The sequence below is a fragment of the Erinaceus europaeus genome, chromosome 12 (genome assembly GCF_950295315.1).
Source record: "Erinaceus europaeus chromosome 12, mEriEur2.1, whole genome shotgun sequence".
Taxonomy (NCBI): domain Eukaryota; kingdom Metazoa; phylum Chordata; class Mammalia; order Eulipotyphla; family Erinaceidae; genus Erinaceus; species Erinaceus europaeus.
The window spans coordinates 102109051-102122866 of record NC_080173.1 but is presented as its reverse complement, the minus strand read 5'-3'; positions in this window follow the sequence as shown (position 1 = coordinate 102122866).

Below are 13816 nucleotides of genomic sequence, written 5' to 3'. Positions count from 1 at the left end.
GTGGGGAAGCGAGAGCGGACTGACCTGTCCCACAGTGAGCAAAGCACAGGGAAGACAGGCGTTGGCACTGCAGCTGCACACCTGAGGTTCCAGAGCACCTGCGAGGACCAGGCCGCAAGGTGAAGGTGAGGGAGCACCTGGGAGGAGGAGGACACGAGGTGAGGGTGAGGGAGCACCTGGGACTCAGGGAGGAGGAGGAGGACACGAGGTGAGGGTGAGGGAACACCTGGGACTCAGGGAGGAGGAGGAGGACACGAGGTGAGGGTGAGGGAGCACCTGGGACTCAGGGAGGAGGAGGAGGACACGAGGTGAGGGTGAGGGAGCACCTGGGACTCGGGGAGGAGGAGGAGGACACGAGGTGAGGGTGAGGGAGCACATGGGACTCGGGGAGGAGGAGGACACGAGGTGAGGGTGAGGGAGCACCTGGGACTCGGAGGAGGAGGACACGAGGTGAGGGTGAGGGAGCACCTGGGACTCGGGGAGGACATGAGGTGAGGGTGAGGGAGCACCTGGGACTCGGGGGGGGAGGAAGACATGAGGTGAGGGTGAGGGAGCACCTGGGACTCAGGGAGGAGGACACGAGGTGAGGGTGAGGGAGCACCTGGGACTCGGGGGGAGGAGGACACGAGGTGAGGCTGAGGGAGCACCTGGGACTCGGGGGGGAGGAGGACGCATGATGAGGGTGAGGGAGCACCTGGGACTTGAGGTGAGGGTAGGAGCCAGGGTGGTGGTCCATGTGTTGTGAGGTCTCGATTTCTGAGATATAGGTTTTTTCCCAGTAAAGGGAAAAAAATAATGAAAATGAAAATCAAAAGGGGGCTGATGAGTGGAGTATTGGCAAAGCCCACCAGTCACCCAGATGAAGTAAGGAGAAGGTTTTATCATTTTTAAGAGCTGCATTGTATTCCATTTGCGTGCATGTTGCACACCTTCCCAGCCACTCCTCGCTGAGCACTGGGCTGCTGCTGTGTCTGGACTGCTGCAGGTTGGGCTGCTGTGGGCACAGGTGAGCACAGGTGGGCACAGGTGGGCACAGGTGGGCACAGGTGTCCTTGGCGACCTGAGAAATGAGCTGCTTCCCCTTCTCCAAGAACACCCATAAGTACTGTAAAAGATGTCTGGGCCACACACTCAAGGCAGGCCACGACGCCTTCTGTTCTTAGTCTGAGGGCCCCACGCCAGAGTGGCCCCGTGCCCACCCAGCCCAGCTCTTCCCCTGGGGCAGCTCCAGGCACAGTGGCCACCACAGGCTGACTTGTTGGAGCCCCAGAGCCCTGGAGGCAGGAGTGCGAGGCCCGAGAAGTCCGATGGTCCTGGAGACCCCTGGCTGCCCCTCTGCTCCGGGCCCTGGTCAGCGCAGTGGGCACGGAGCCCCCGCCTGGCACCCCAGAGACAAGGAGCCCCCACAGGCCTTGGGAGAGAAGCCGCAAGCCTCGGCCCCTTGGTGGTCCTCAGCCGAGGACACAGTACCAAAACCCCAGGTGTCAGCACTGTGAGCTGGGCCAACTGCCACCTGCCTCCTTGGGCCAGGGCCAGGGAATCTGGAATCCCCACCTGACAGGGCCCAGGTGATGCTGTCCTGGGGGGAGTCAGGGCCCAGGTGATGCTGTCCTGGGGGGAGTCAGGGCCCAGGTGATGCTGTCCTGGGGAGTCAGGGCCCAGGTGATGCTGTCCTGGGGGGAGTCAGGTCCCAGATGATGCTGTCCTGGGTTGTCAGGGCTCAGGTGATGCTGTCCTGGGGAGTCAGGGCCCAGGTGATGCTGTCCTGGGGGGAGTCAGGTTCCAGGTGGTGCTGTCCTGGGGATTCAGGGCCCAGGTGATGCTGTCCTGGGGAGTCAGGGCCCAGGTGGTGCTGTCCTGGGGAGTCAGGGCCCAGGTGATGCTGTCCTGGGGAGTCAGGGCCCAGGTGATGCTGTCCTGGGGATTCAGGGCCCAGGTGATGCTGTCCTGGGGATTCAGGGCCCAGGTGATGCTGTCCTGGGGGAGTCAGGCCCAGGTGATGCTGTCCTGGGGAGTCAGGGCCCAGGTGATGCTGTCCTGGGGAGTCAGGGCCCAGGTGGTGCTGTCCTGGGGAGTCAGGGCCCAGGTGGTGCTGTCCTGGGGGGAGTCAGGGTTCAGGTGATGCTGTCCTGGGGGGAGTCAGGGCCCAGGTGATGCTGTCCTGGGGAGTCAGGGCCCAGGTGATGCTGTCCTGGGGAGTCAGGGCCCAGGTGGTGCTGTCCTGGGGGGAGTCAGGGTTCAGGTGATGCTGTCCTGGGGGGAGTCAGGGCTCAGGTGATGCTGTCCTGGGGAGTCGGGGCTCAGGTGATGCTGTCCTGGGGAGTCAGGGCCCAGGTGGTGTTGTCCTAGGGGGAGTCAGTGCCCAGGTGATGCTGTCCTGGGGAGTCAGGGCCCAGGTGGTGCTGTCCTGGGGGGAGTCAGGGTTCAGGTGATGCTGTCCTGGGGGGAGTCAGGGCTCAGGTGATGCTGTCCTGGGGAGTCAGGGCTCAGGTGATGCTGTCCTGGGGAGTCAGGGCCCAGGTGGTGCTGTCCTAGGGGGAGTCAGGGCCCAGGTGATGCTGTCCTGGGGGGAGTCAGGGCCCAGGTGATGCTGTCCTGGGGAGTCAGGGCTCAGGTGATGCTGTCCTGGGGGGAGTCAGGGCCCAGGTGATGCTGTCCTGGGAAGGCAGGGCCCAGGTGATGCTGTCCTGGGGAGTCAGGGCCCTGGTGGTGCTGTCCTATGGAGTCAGGGCCCAGGTGGTGCTGTCCTGGGGGGAGTCAGGGTTCAGGTGATGCTGTCCTGGGGGGAGTCAGGGCCCAGGTGATGCTGTCCTGGGGAGTCAGGGCCCAGGTGTGCTGTCCTGGGGGGAGTCAGGGCCCAGGTGATGCTGTCCTGGGGAGTCAGGGCCCAGGTGGTGCTGTCCTGGGGGGAGTCAGGGCCCAGGTGATGCTGTCCTGGGGAGTCAGGGCCCAGGTGATGCTGTCCTGGGGTGAGTCAGGTCCCAGGTAATGCTGTCCTGGGGGGAGTCAGGGCCCAGGTGATGCTGTCCTGGGGAGTCAGGGCCCAGGTGATGCTGTCCTGGGGAGTCAGGGCCCAGGTGGTGCTGTCCTGGGGGGAGTCAGGGCCCAGGTGATGCTGTCCTGGGGAGTCAGGGCCCAGGTGATGCTGTCCTGGGGGGAGTCAGGTCCCAGATGATGCTGTCCTGGGTTGTCAGGGCTCAGGTGATGCTGTCCTGGGGAGTCAGGGCCCAGGTGATGCTGTCCTGGGGGGAGTCAGGTTCCAGGTGGTGCTGCCCTGGGGGGGAGTCAGGGCCCAGGTGATGCTGTCCTGGGGAGTCAGGGCCCAGGTGGTGCTGTCCTGGGGAGTCAGGGCCCAGGTGATGCTGTCCTGGGGGGTCAGGTCCCAGGTGGTGCTGTCCTGGGGGGAGTCAGGGCCCAGGTGGTGTTGTCCTGGGGGGAGTCAGGGCCCAGGTGGTGCTGTCCTGGGGAGTCAGGGCCCAGGTGGTGCTGTCCTGGGGAGTCAGGGCCCAGGTGGTGCTGTCCTGGGGGGAGTCAGGGCCCAGGTGATGCTGTCCTGGGGAGTCAGGGCCCAGGTGATGCTGTCCTGGGGGGAGTCAGGTCCCAGATGATGCTGTCCTGGGGTGTCAGGGCCCAGGTGATGCTGTCCTGGGGGGAGTCAGGGTCCAGGTGGTGCTGCCCTGGGGGGAGTCAGGGCCCAGGTGATGCTGTCCTGGGGAGTCAGGGCCCAGGTGGTGCTGTCCTGGGGGGAGTCAGGGCCCAGGTGATGCTGTCCTGGGGAGTCAGGGCCCAGGTGATGCTGTCCTGGGGGGTCAGGTCCCAGGTGGTGCTGTCCTGGGGGGAGTGAGGGCCCAGGTGGTGTTGTCCTAGGGGGAGTCAGGGCCCAGGTGGTGCTGTCCTGGGGAGTCAGGTCCCAGGTTGTGCTGTCCTGGGGGGAGTCAGGGCCCAGGTGATGCTGTCCTGGGGAGTCAGGGCCCAGGTGGTGCTGTCCTGGGGGGGGGTCAGAGCCCAGGTGTGCTGTCCTGGGTGGGGGTCAGTGCTGGGAAATTGTACCGATGCATTCACGTCTGCCATGTTGTCCCCTCAGGCTACTGCTAGTTCCCGTGAGAGTTGGGACATTCTTGGAGCGCCTTTTCCACCATGTTGTGCCCTAAGGGCATGCGATATTTGGAGTGCTTTGGTTACTCCTCCCCCCTCCCATTCTCACGAGAGTTATCATCCTACCCTGGAGTGCTGTGGTCACTCCTTCCCCCTCCCATTCTACAAGAGTTATTATCCTACCCTGGAGTGCTATGGTTACTCCTCCCCCTTCCCATTCTCGCAAAAGCTGCTCCTATAAAAGCCCTTCTTCTTCCACATCTCTCTCTCTTGCCAGCGTTTCACTCTGGTGTTCAGATGCAGGAAAGGTTGCTGTGTGAGGCGGCCATTTTCGATACCTCCACGTGGCCCAACCTACTTCTCTAGCACTCAACTCTGAGGTGCCAGTGCAAATAAAGATTTGTGTTTCCTCTTTGCTCCGGACCCCTCCTCTCTCTCTTCTCTGCGGCCCGCGCACTACAACATCTGGCGCTCAACGTGTCCCGCACTCACGCCCAGCCTGAGGTCCAGAAAAGCCGCCCAGACACAGGTAAGTGGAATCCGTCCACCTCTGTGGCCCTGTGTTTCCCTCCACCATGGGATTTTTTCCGTTTTACGAGATGGTGTCCCAGACTTTCTATCCTCTCCTGGGACAGACTTTCGATCTCAGAGATGCTTTAATTTTCACTACACTGTGGGTTCTCATGGCTATATTTACTATTTTCAGGATATGTACAAGGCCTCCTGCCAAAAGGTTAAGTGATCTTGAGGCTGAGATACGGGAGTTTAGGATATTTGCTTAAGACTTAAACACCCTAAGCAATCTGCAGTTAGCGCCAAAACCGCTGCCTCCGGAGACACGTATTTGGTTTCTTCTGCGGCAGCTTTCGCTTCCACAACCCCTCCCCCCACTGCCCCTGGAGACACGTGTCTGCTTTCTTCTGCAGCGGCTTCTGCTTCCACGACCCCTCCCCCCACTGCCCCCGCAGACACGTGTTCAGCTGCTCCTTTGACCCCTCCCCCAGCTGTCCCCACAGACACGGGTTCGGGTTCGGTTTCTCTTGCTGCGGCTTCCACTTCTTTGACTCCTCCCCCTGCTAATACCTCATCATTAAGAGACCCTGTGGCTTCCTCTCCTTCGACTCCTCCCCCTGCTGACACCGCATCATTAAGAGACCTTGTGGCTGAGATACGAGAGTTAAAGGATATTTTTTCAGCATTTAAGGACCTTAAACCATTTACAGTCCACCCCAAGAGCTCCATCCCTGTAGATACATGTTCAGTTTCCCCTGAGGCCACTACAGCAGTTTCCACAGCACCTTCCACTTCGTAGATCTTTCCCCAGTGTCATCGAACCAAATCCACACATTCCCGGTAAATGTGGCCCCTTCTAAACAAAACCCTCAGCCGTGGCAGCCATACTCCTCTAAGGGACGTGGAGCACTCAGACAAGCTGTCAGGGAGGACAGAATGCACGCTCCATGGACCAAGTCCACTTTAAGGAGTTTTTACCACCATCTTAACATGCCCCAGGATTGGAAGGACCTGGCTTGTGCTGCACTCCCAGACCCCCTATACCTACAGTGGAAGGCATGCTTCCGCAATGAGTGCTCTAGACAGTCACAGGAAAATAGTAACAAACAGGTAGAATGGGATTCCGATGCCTTATTTGGAGAAGGAGCTTATGAATCTGGAGCTCAGCAGGCAGAAGCCAGGTTTCCAACCGGTTATTTTGAACAGGTACGCATCTGTGCAACACAAGCATGGGAAAGGGTGACCCCACCCAATGTAGATTCGTCAGTTCCCATTAACTCTCTTTGCCAAGGCACTGATGAATCATTAGCGAGCTTCGTCTCAAGGGTGAAGACAAGCTTAGAGAGAAAGGTTTATAATCCTGATGTCTGCTCACTACTCCTGCGCTCTATTGTCTGGGAAGGCATGATACCACAATTCCATCAGGCATGCCTTAATCTTAAACACCTACACCCAGATAATTGGATTTTAGCGACACAGGAACTTACATCAGGCAATTGTGGGGCATCCGCTATGACACAGGTTTATGCAGTTACCCACATAATCAAAACGGGACCTGCTTTCAGTGCGGTCGCCAAGGACATTGGCGTAACCAATGTCCTGATAAGCTGCGACCACACCTCCAGTCAGGGAAACCCCGCCTCCAGTTAGAGCGACCACGCCTCCAGTCAGAGCAACCCCGCTTTCAGTCAGGGAGCCAGAGGCCACGTACTGTTTGTCCAAGATGTCGTAAGGAGTTTCATTGGAAGAGATTGTTGGTCCCAATTTCATAAAGATGACACGCCCCTGAATGGTACAAATTCGGGGCCTGAGATTTTGTGGACCACTCCTGTTTTAGAACATGGTCAGCCTTCTATGACAGTAAAGATTGGCAATATTAATTTTAAATTTTTGATTGACACGGGGGCAGCAAAGACGATTTTAAGGCAAGAAGAGGTTCCCCAAGATTGGGAACTTATCCCTGGACCCAGTATACATGGAGTAGGAGGAGTGACCCAATCCTTTCTCACAGGAGATTCGCTCATGTGGGAATACCCGGAAGGTTCTACCGGACACTTCCGCCCTTTAGTAGCTAATATTAGCACCAACCTATTGGGCAGGGACATTCTGGAATGTCTTGATGTTAGGATATCCACAGATGCCTCTGCAGAGCGTAACACTCGTTCCCGTGAGACCAGGTCTAATCAGCACTCCCAATACTAAATGCCACTGTTCGTAGCCAAACACCCCGCTTAAGCTGGCTTTCTATTGAGCCTGTCTGGGTGGAACAGTGGCCTTTACCTAGGGATAAGCTAGAAATTTTAAAAGAGCTCGTCCAAGAGCAGTTGTCCTTGGGACACATTCGTCATTCTCGAAGCCCATGGAATACTCCTGTCTTTGGGATTAAAAAGCGCTCGGGAAAATGGCGCCTCCTCCAAGATCTCCATGTGGTTAATAAAACCATGCAGGTCTGGGGCTCCCCCCAAAGGGGTTTGCCTCTTGCTTCTGCAATGCCCACAGGAATTCCAATCATAGCTATTGATATACAAGATTGCTTTTTCTCTATTCCCTTGCATCCGCAAGATTGTAAATGTTTTGCCTTCTCTGTTCTTTCTATTAATAACGCCAGCCCTGCTGACAGATTTGAATGGGTGGTGCTGCCCCAGGGCATGGCTAGTAGTCCTACAATTTGTCAGGAGGCTGTTAAATCTTCCCTTGTCCCAGATATTAATAAGGGCCTTAATGTTTTTCATTTTACAAATGATATTTTAATAAGGGGAAAATCAGATACGGATCTCTATGCCTTACGTGATTTTCTCATTCCTGCATTAAAGAAAAGCGGCCTTAATGTGTCTTCTGAGAATATACAGCTAATTCCTCCAATATCTTTCTTAGGTTCAGAGATTTCTTTAACGCAAATTCGTCCCTTAAAACCTAATGTCGGGGGTCGGGCGGTGGCGCAGTGGGTTAAGCGCATGTGCTGCAAAGCGCAGGGACCGGCGTAAGGATCCCGGTTTGATCCCCCGGCTCCCCACCTGCAGGGGAGTCGCTTCACAGGCGGTGAAGCAGGTCTGCAGGTGTCTATCTTTCTCTCCCCTTCTCTGACTTCCCCTCCTCTCTCCATTTCTCTCTGTCCTATCTAACAATGAATTGCGTCAACAAGGGCAATAATAATAACCACAACGAAGCTACAACAAGGGCAACAAAAGGAGGAAAAATAATGGCCTCCAGGAGCGGTGGATTCATGGTGCAGGCACCGAGCCCCCAGCAATAACCCTGGAGGAGGAAAAAAAAAACAAACCCTAATGTCACTTTTCCTTTTAACCTTACTCTTGCTTCTTTACAAAGTTTTCTAGGAAATTTAAATTGGCTCAGGCAGTATCTCTATCTGCCTACAAGCTGCCTCCAACCACTGTTTGACCTGTTGAAAGGAAACAAACAGCCCTCCTCAAAATGTAAGTTAACTCCCGAGGCCTCCTCGGCACTGGAAAGGGTTAACCAGGCCCTCCAGGACATGCACCTTGTTCAATTCTCCCCCTCCTCTCCGGTAAACCTTCTAATCTTCAACTCCACCCCCACAGTAGTAGGGGCATTGTGGTAAGACCATGGGGTTCTTGAGTGGCTTCACAAGCCAGGAGGAGGAACTCCAAGAATCCTCACTGAGATCGACGCGTTAGCATTCATGGTTCGCCAAGGGAGAAATAGGTCTGTGCAGGTCTTAGGGAAAGAACCGGATTTAATGATTCTGCCCTTTTCTCTCACAGATACAGAGTGGCTCATACGCCATCATTCCTGCTTTGCCATAAGCTTCATGGGGTTTCCAGGAGAAATAGATAACCATTTTCCTTCCAATAAATTCATAGCTTCTTTACCTCTTCTGCCTCTACTAGCACCTAAACTTTTCTCTCGGGATCCCATTCCTTCTGCTCCTACAGTCTTCACTGATGGTGGAAAAAAGGGAGCTGCTGCCCTTATATATTACCCAGACAAACAGTTTCCTAAACCTCTCTTTACTGAGCTTCCTGAGAATTCCCCTCAGTACAAAGAACTTTATGCTGTTTTCCTTGCACTAAAGCTGTACCAGAATCCTTCAACCTTTTTTCTGACAGTGTGTATACTATTAACTTACTTCCATGGCTTGCTCATTCTTATGTGAAAATTGATGACAACCCACTTTCCCCTCTTTTGATTCAAATCGCCTCTATGCTCTCTTCTCGAACCCAACCACTATATATTCAGCTCCTTCGTTCCCACAGCCCTCTTCCTGGTTCCCTGTCCGAAGGGAATGCTGCAGCTGACCGCCTTGCCTCCACAGGATCTCTCCTAGTCTCTGTCTCTGATCCTGCCGACTTTCATTCCCTAACCCATGTTAATCTTAAAGGACTTCGAGCTAGATTTCCTGATGTTCCTTTACCACAGTTAAAACATATCCTAGCTACATGCTCTTCCTGTGCAAGTATCATAAAAACACCTGCTATTCAGACTCTTGGTGTTAACCCCCGAGGCTTAAAAGCTAATGCTTTTTGGCAAATTGATGTCACCCACATACCAAACTTTGGCAAACAAAAATATGTGTTTGTCTCAATTGATACCTTTTCTAAATTTATGTGGGCAACAGCTCAGACAGGAGAAAGCTCTAAAAAGCTTATAAGCCACATGCTCTCCTGTTTTGCTGTGATGGGCTTACCCCCTCAAGTGAAAACTGATAATGGACCTGTGTATACCAGCAAACAATTTAAAGATTTTTGTTCCCTCTGGAACATTACTCATACCACAGGCATTCCCTATAATCCACAGGGACAAGGCATTGTCAAGAGGGCCCATCAAACCCTAAAGGCTCAATTAAATAAAGATAAAGGAGGAATGTATCCCCCAAATATCCAGCTAGCAAAAGCCTTAACTACGTTAAATCTCTTTAATATTTACAATAACTCGGACTTACCTCCTATTATTCTTCACTGGCAAATACCATCTACTCTCCTATCTATTAAGGTCAAATGGAAAGACTCACTCGATAAAATTTGGAAAGGGCCTGACCCACTATTGACCATGGGAAGAGGTTTTGCATGCATTTTCCCTCATAATTACTCTAAACCTGTCTGGGTTTCTGCCCGCCATGTCCGACAATACCCTCATGATGGCACTGTTATCCCTGAAGAACTAGAAATAATAGAAGAGGACTAGATGCAGGATACATCCCAGGATCCATAATATGACATGGCAGAACCTACAAAAGTTGGCTCACAGAGCCCTCTCTCCTACCCCTTCCCTGAATGTCTTATGTTATGATTGGCCAGTTGTGTTTTGTGAGTGTGTTGAATGACCAAAAATTTTTGTATGACCCATCGGCTCAGAAGTACTCTAAATGTTCAAACCATTGACACTAACATGCGTTAACTAAGTAACCTGAGTCTGTTTATAGTCCAAAGTACAAGTAAGTGATTACAGCTATCAAGCCTTCATATGAGGAATCATCTGTTCATATTGTAAGGTATTAAACTGTAAGAAGTTCCTCCATATCCAACCTATGTGAATTAACAACATTCACATATTCTTGTACACTTAACTGGTGTATCTTGTCTTGCCACCATAGGCCTGCCTTTGTCAGCCAACAATTTAAAGATGTTTCCCTTCATAACATCACCAATGCCACGGACATCCTTTACTACCCCCAAAGACAAATGGCTGTTCCCATGGACATCACATCCACTGACTGCTTCCCTTAGACCTAAGATATGATCCTACCTCTTCATACCAATGGATACATTCCCCCTTCCTTACCTGTCTACCCTTAGTTGTAGGACCCTAGCTTGTTTTACTTCTTCTGCTCACAATAGGTCCTATAATGTTTTTTTTAAACATTCTAATTAGTTGGTGGGAAAAAGAGGAGGAAAGAGAAAGAACCAGATATCTTTCTGGTACATGTGCTGTCAGGGATCGAACTTGGGATCTCACACTTGAGAGTCTAACGCCTTGTCCACTGCGACACCTCCCAGACCATGGTCCTATAATTATTAACCAGCTCATGGCCTTTTGCGGCAACAGATTGATGTCATAAAGATGCAACCTATACAAACTCACTATCATAGGCTGGACGTGGCAGAATATTGAGTTGCTGTGGAGGATTTTCCCCCCTCCATCAGAACGTCCAGCATGTAGAGGGCTGGCTAGCCAATGACGGGTAAGAGGAAACTAGCGCTATCCAGTCAACCTAAGACAGGGCACCTGGTACTACTGGGCAAAAATGACCAGGTGTTCCAATGACGGGTAAGATGGAAGGCTGGTCCCCAACCTAAGACAGGCACTGTCCACCCTGCCACAAAACAAAGTCCACCAAACATTAAAACATGATATAAGACAGGGGGACTTGTGGGGAGCCACATGTGCCCTCAATTGCTATTGGCATGTTATGCCAATATGTGCCACATATTGCTATTGGCATGGCCATAGAGTTTATGTTAAAAGATAGTTCCTGGGAATCGGGTGGTGGCACAGTGGGTTAAGCGCAGGTGGTGCTAAGTGCAAGAACTGGCTTAAGGATCCCAGTTTGAGCCCCTGGCTCCTCACCTGCAGAGGAATCACTTCACAGGCGGTGAAGCAGGTCTATAGGTGTCTTTCTCTCCCCGTCTTCCCCTCCTCTCTCCATTTCTCTATGTTCTATCCAACAATCACAATATCAGCAATAACAATATAATTACAATAAAACAACTAGGACAACAAAAGGCAAGATAAAAAAAGGGGGGATAAGATAGTTCCCGCTTCCCTACACCTTAGAGTCTTTGTTAAAAGATAAGGTCTTTTTCCCCATGAATCATCCAGGACCTTCCAGATAAACGGCTGACTACCATGACAAATAATATAAAATATAATCATAAATGAATAGGAAAGATACATCCCCCAATACTCAGTTGGTCAAGGCACCAAACCTCTTTTTCTATAAAGCATTCAAATCAGATGCCCTGCTAACCACGAGAAGCAGATTGTTTGTATTTCTTACACAGGAATCCCAGAAAAAAACATCTGGACCCCTGCACACCCTGACATCACCCACTAGATGGCACGACTACAGTGGCACCCCCCCCAAAACCCTAGATATCACCTGATGCGATCTGAAGAACCTGATTCACAGACTCCAAGGACAGAACTTTTTTACTGCCTGCCTTTCCTGCTTCTGCTTTGACCAGTCATGTTTTGGCGGTTCCAGCTCACTCTCTACAGAAAAGCAGAATTCCAGAGGCTGACCTTCCTCATGCAGCATTTCATCCCCTGCCATTTCTCCCCCTAGTCACCTACTTTGGACTGAGACGTCTATCGGACTTGCTGGTATACCCTTTGGACACTTTAGACAATTTTACAGCAGCTTCCTTCCCTTCACGTTGCTGGTTTTTCATAGACTGACCCTGAGTAGTTCACAGACTTTACACACTGTTGCCCTGGGCATTAGATAAAAGGAAAGGGGAAGATGCTGGGAAATTGTGCAGATGCAGTCACATCTGCCATGTTGTCCCCTCAGGCTAGTAGTTCCTGTGAGAGTTGGGACATTCTGGGAGTGCCTGTTCCACCATGTTGTGCCCTCAGGACATTGTCTATTTCCCCTCGATATTTGGAGTGCTTTGGTCACTCCTCCCCCCTCCCATTCTCACGAGAGTTATCATCCTATCCTGGAGTGCTCTGGTTACTCCTCCCCCCTTCCCATTCTCACGAGAGTTATCATCCTATCCTGGAGTGCTCTGGTTACTCCTCCCCCTTCCCATTCTCGCGAAAGCTGCTCCTATAAAAACCCTTCGGTTTCCGCACCTCGCTCTCTTGCCAGCGCTTCACTCTGGTGTTCAGGCGCAGGAAAGGTTACTGCGTGAGGCAGCCATTTTCGCTACCTCCACGTGGCCCAACCTGCTTCTCTAGCACCCAACTCTGAGGTGCCAGTGCAAATAAAGATTTGTGTTTCCTCTTTGCTCCGGACCTCCTATCTTCTCCACGGCCCGCGCACAACAACAGGTCAGGGCCCAGGTGATGCTGTCCTGGGGGGAGTCAGGGCCCAGGTGGTGCTGTCCTGGGGGGAGTCAGGGCCCAGGTGGTGCTGTCCTGGGGGGAGTCAGGGCCCAGGTGATGCTGTCCTGGGGGGAGTCAGGGCCCAGGTGGTGCTGTCCTGGGGGGAGTCAGGGCCCAGGTGGTGCTGTCCTGGGGGGAGTCAGGGCCCAGGTGATGCTGTCCTGGGGGGAGTCAGGGCCCAGGTGGTGCTGTCCTGGGGAGTCAGGGCTCAGGTGATGCTGTCCTGGGGAGTCAGGGCTCAGGTGATGCTGTCCTGGGGGGAGTCAGGGTCCAGGTGATGCTGTCCTGGGGAGTCAGGGCCCAGGTGATGCTGTCCTGGGGGTCAGGGCCCTGGTGATGCTGTCCTGGGGGTCAGGGCCCAGGTGATGCTGTCCTGGGGAGTCAGGGCCCTGGTGATGCTGTCCTGGGGAGTCAGGGCTCAGGTGATGCTGTCCTGGGGGTCAGGGCCCTGGTGATGCTGTCCTGGGGGTCAGGGCTCAGGTTCTGCTGTCCTGGGGGGAGTCAGGGCCCAGGTGGTGCTGTTCTGGGGGGGAGTCAGGGCCCAGTTGATGCTGTCCTGGGTGTCAGGGCCCACATGGCGCTGTCCTGGGGGTCAGGGCCCACATGGTGCTGTCCTGGGGTGAGTCAGGGCCCAGGTGATGCTGTCCTGGGTGGGAGTCAGGGCCCAGGTGATGCTGTCCTGGGGAGTCAGGGCCAAGGTGGTGCTGTCCTGGGGAGTCAGGGCTCAGGTGATGCTGTCCTGGGGGGTCAGGGCCCAGGTGGTGCTGTCCTGGGGGTCAGGGCCCACATGGTGCTGTCCTGGGGGGTCCGGGCCCAGGTGATGCTGTCCTGGGTGGGAGTCAGGGCCCAGGTGATGCTGTCCTGGGGGTCAGGGCTCAGGTAATGCTGTCCTGGGGAGTCAGGGCTCAGGTGATGCTGTCCTGGGGGTCAGGGCCCTGGTGATGCTGTCCTGGGGGGAGTCAGGGCCCACATGGTGCTGTCCTGGGGGTCAGGGCCCTGGTGATGCTGTCCTGGTGGTCAGGGCCCACATGGTGCTGTCCTGGGGGTCAGGGCCCAGGTGATGCTGTCCTGTGGGTCAGGGCCCACATGGCGCTGTCCTGGGGGTCAGGGCTCAGGTGATGCTGTCCTGGGGGGTCAGGGCCCAGGTGATGCTGTCCTGTGTGGGAGTCAGGGCCCAGGT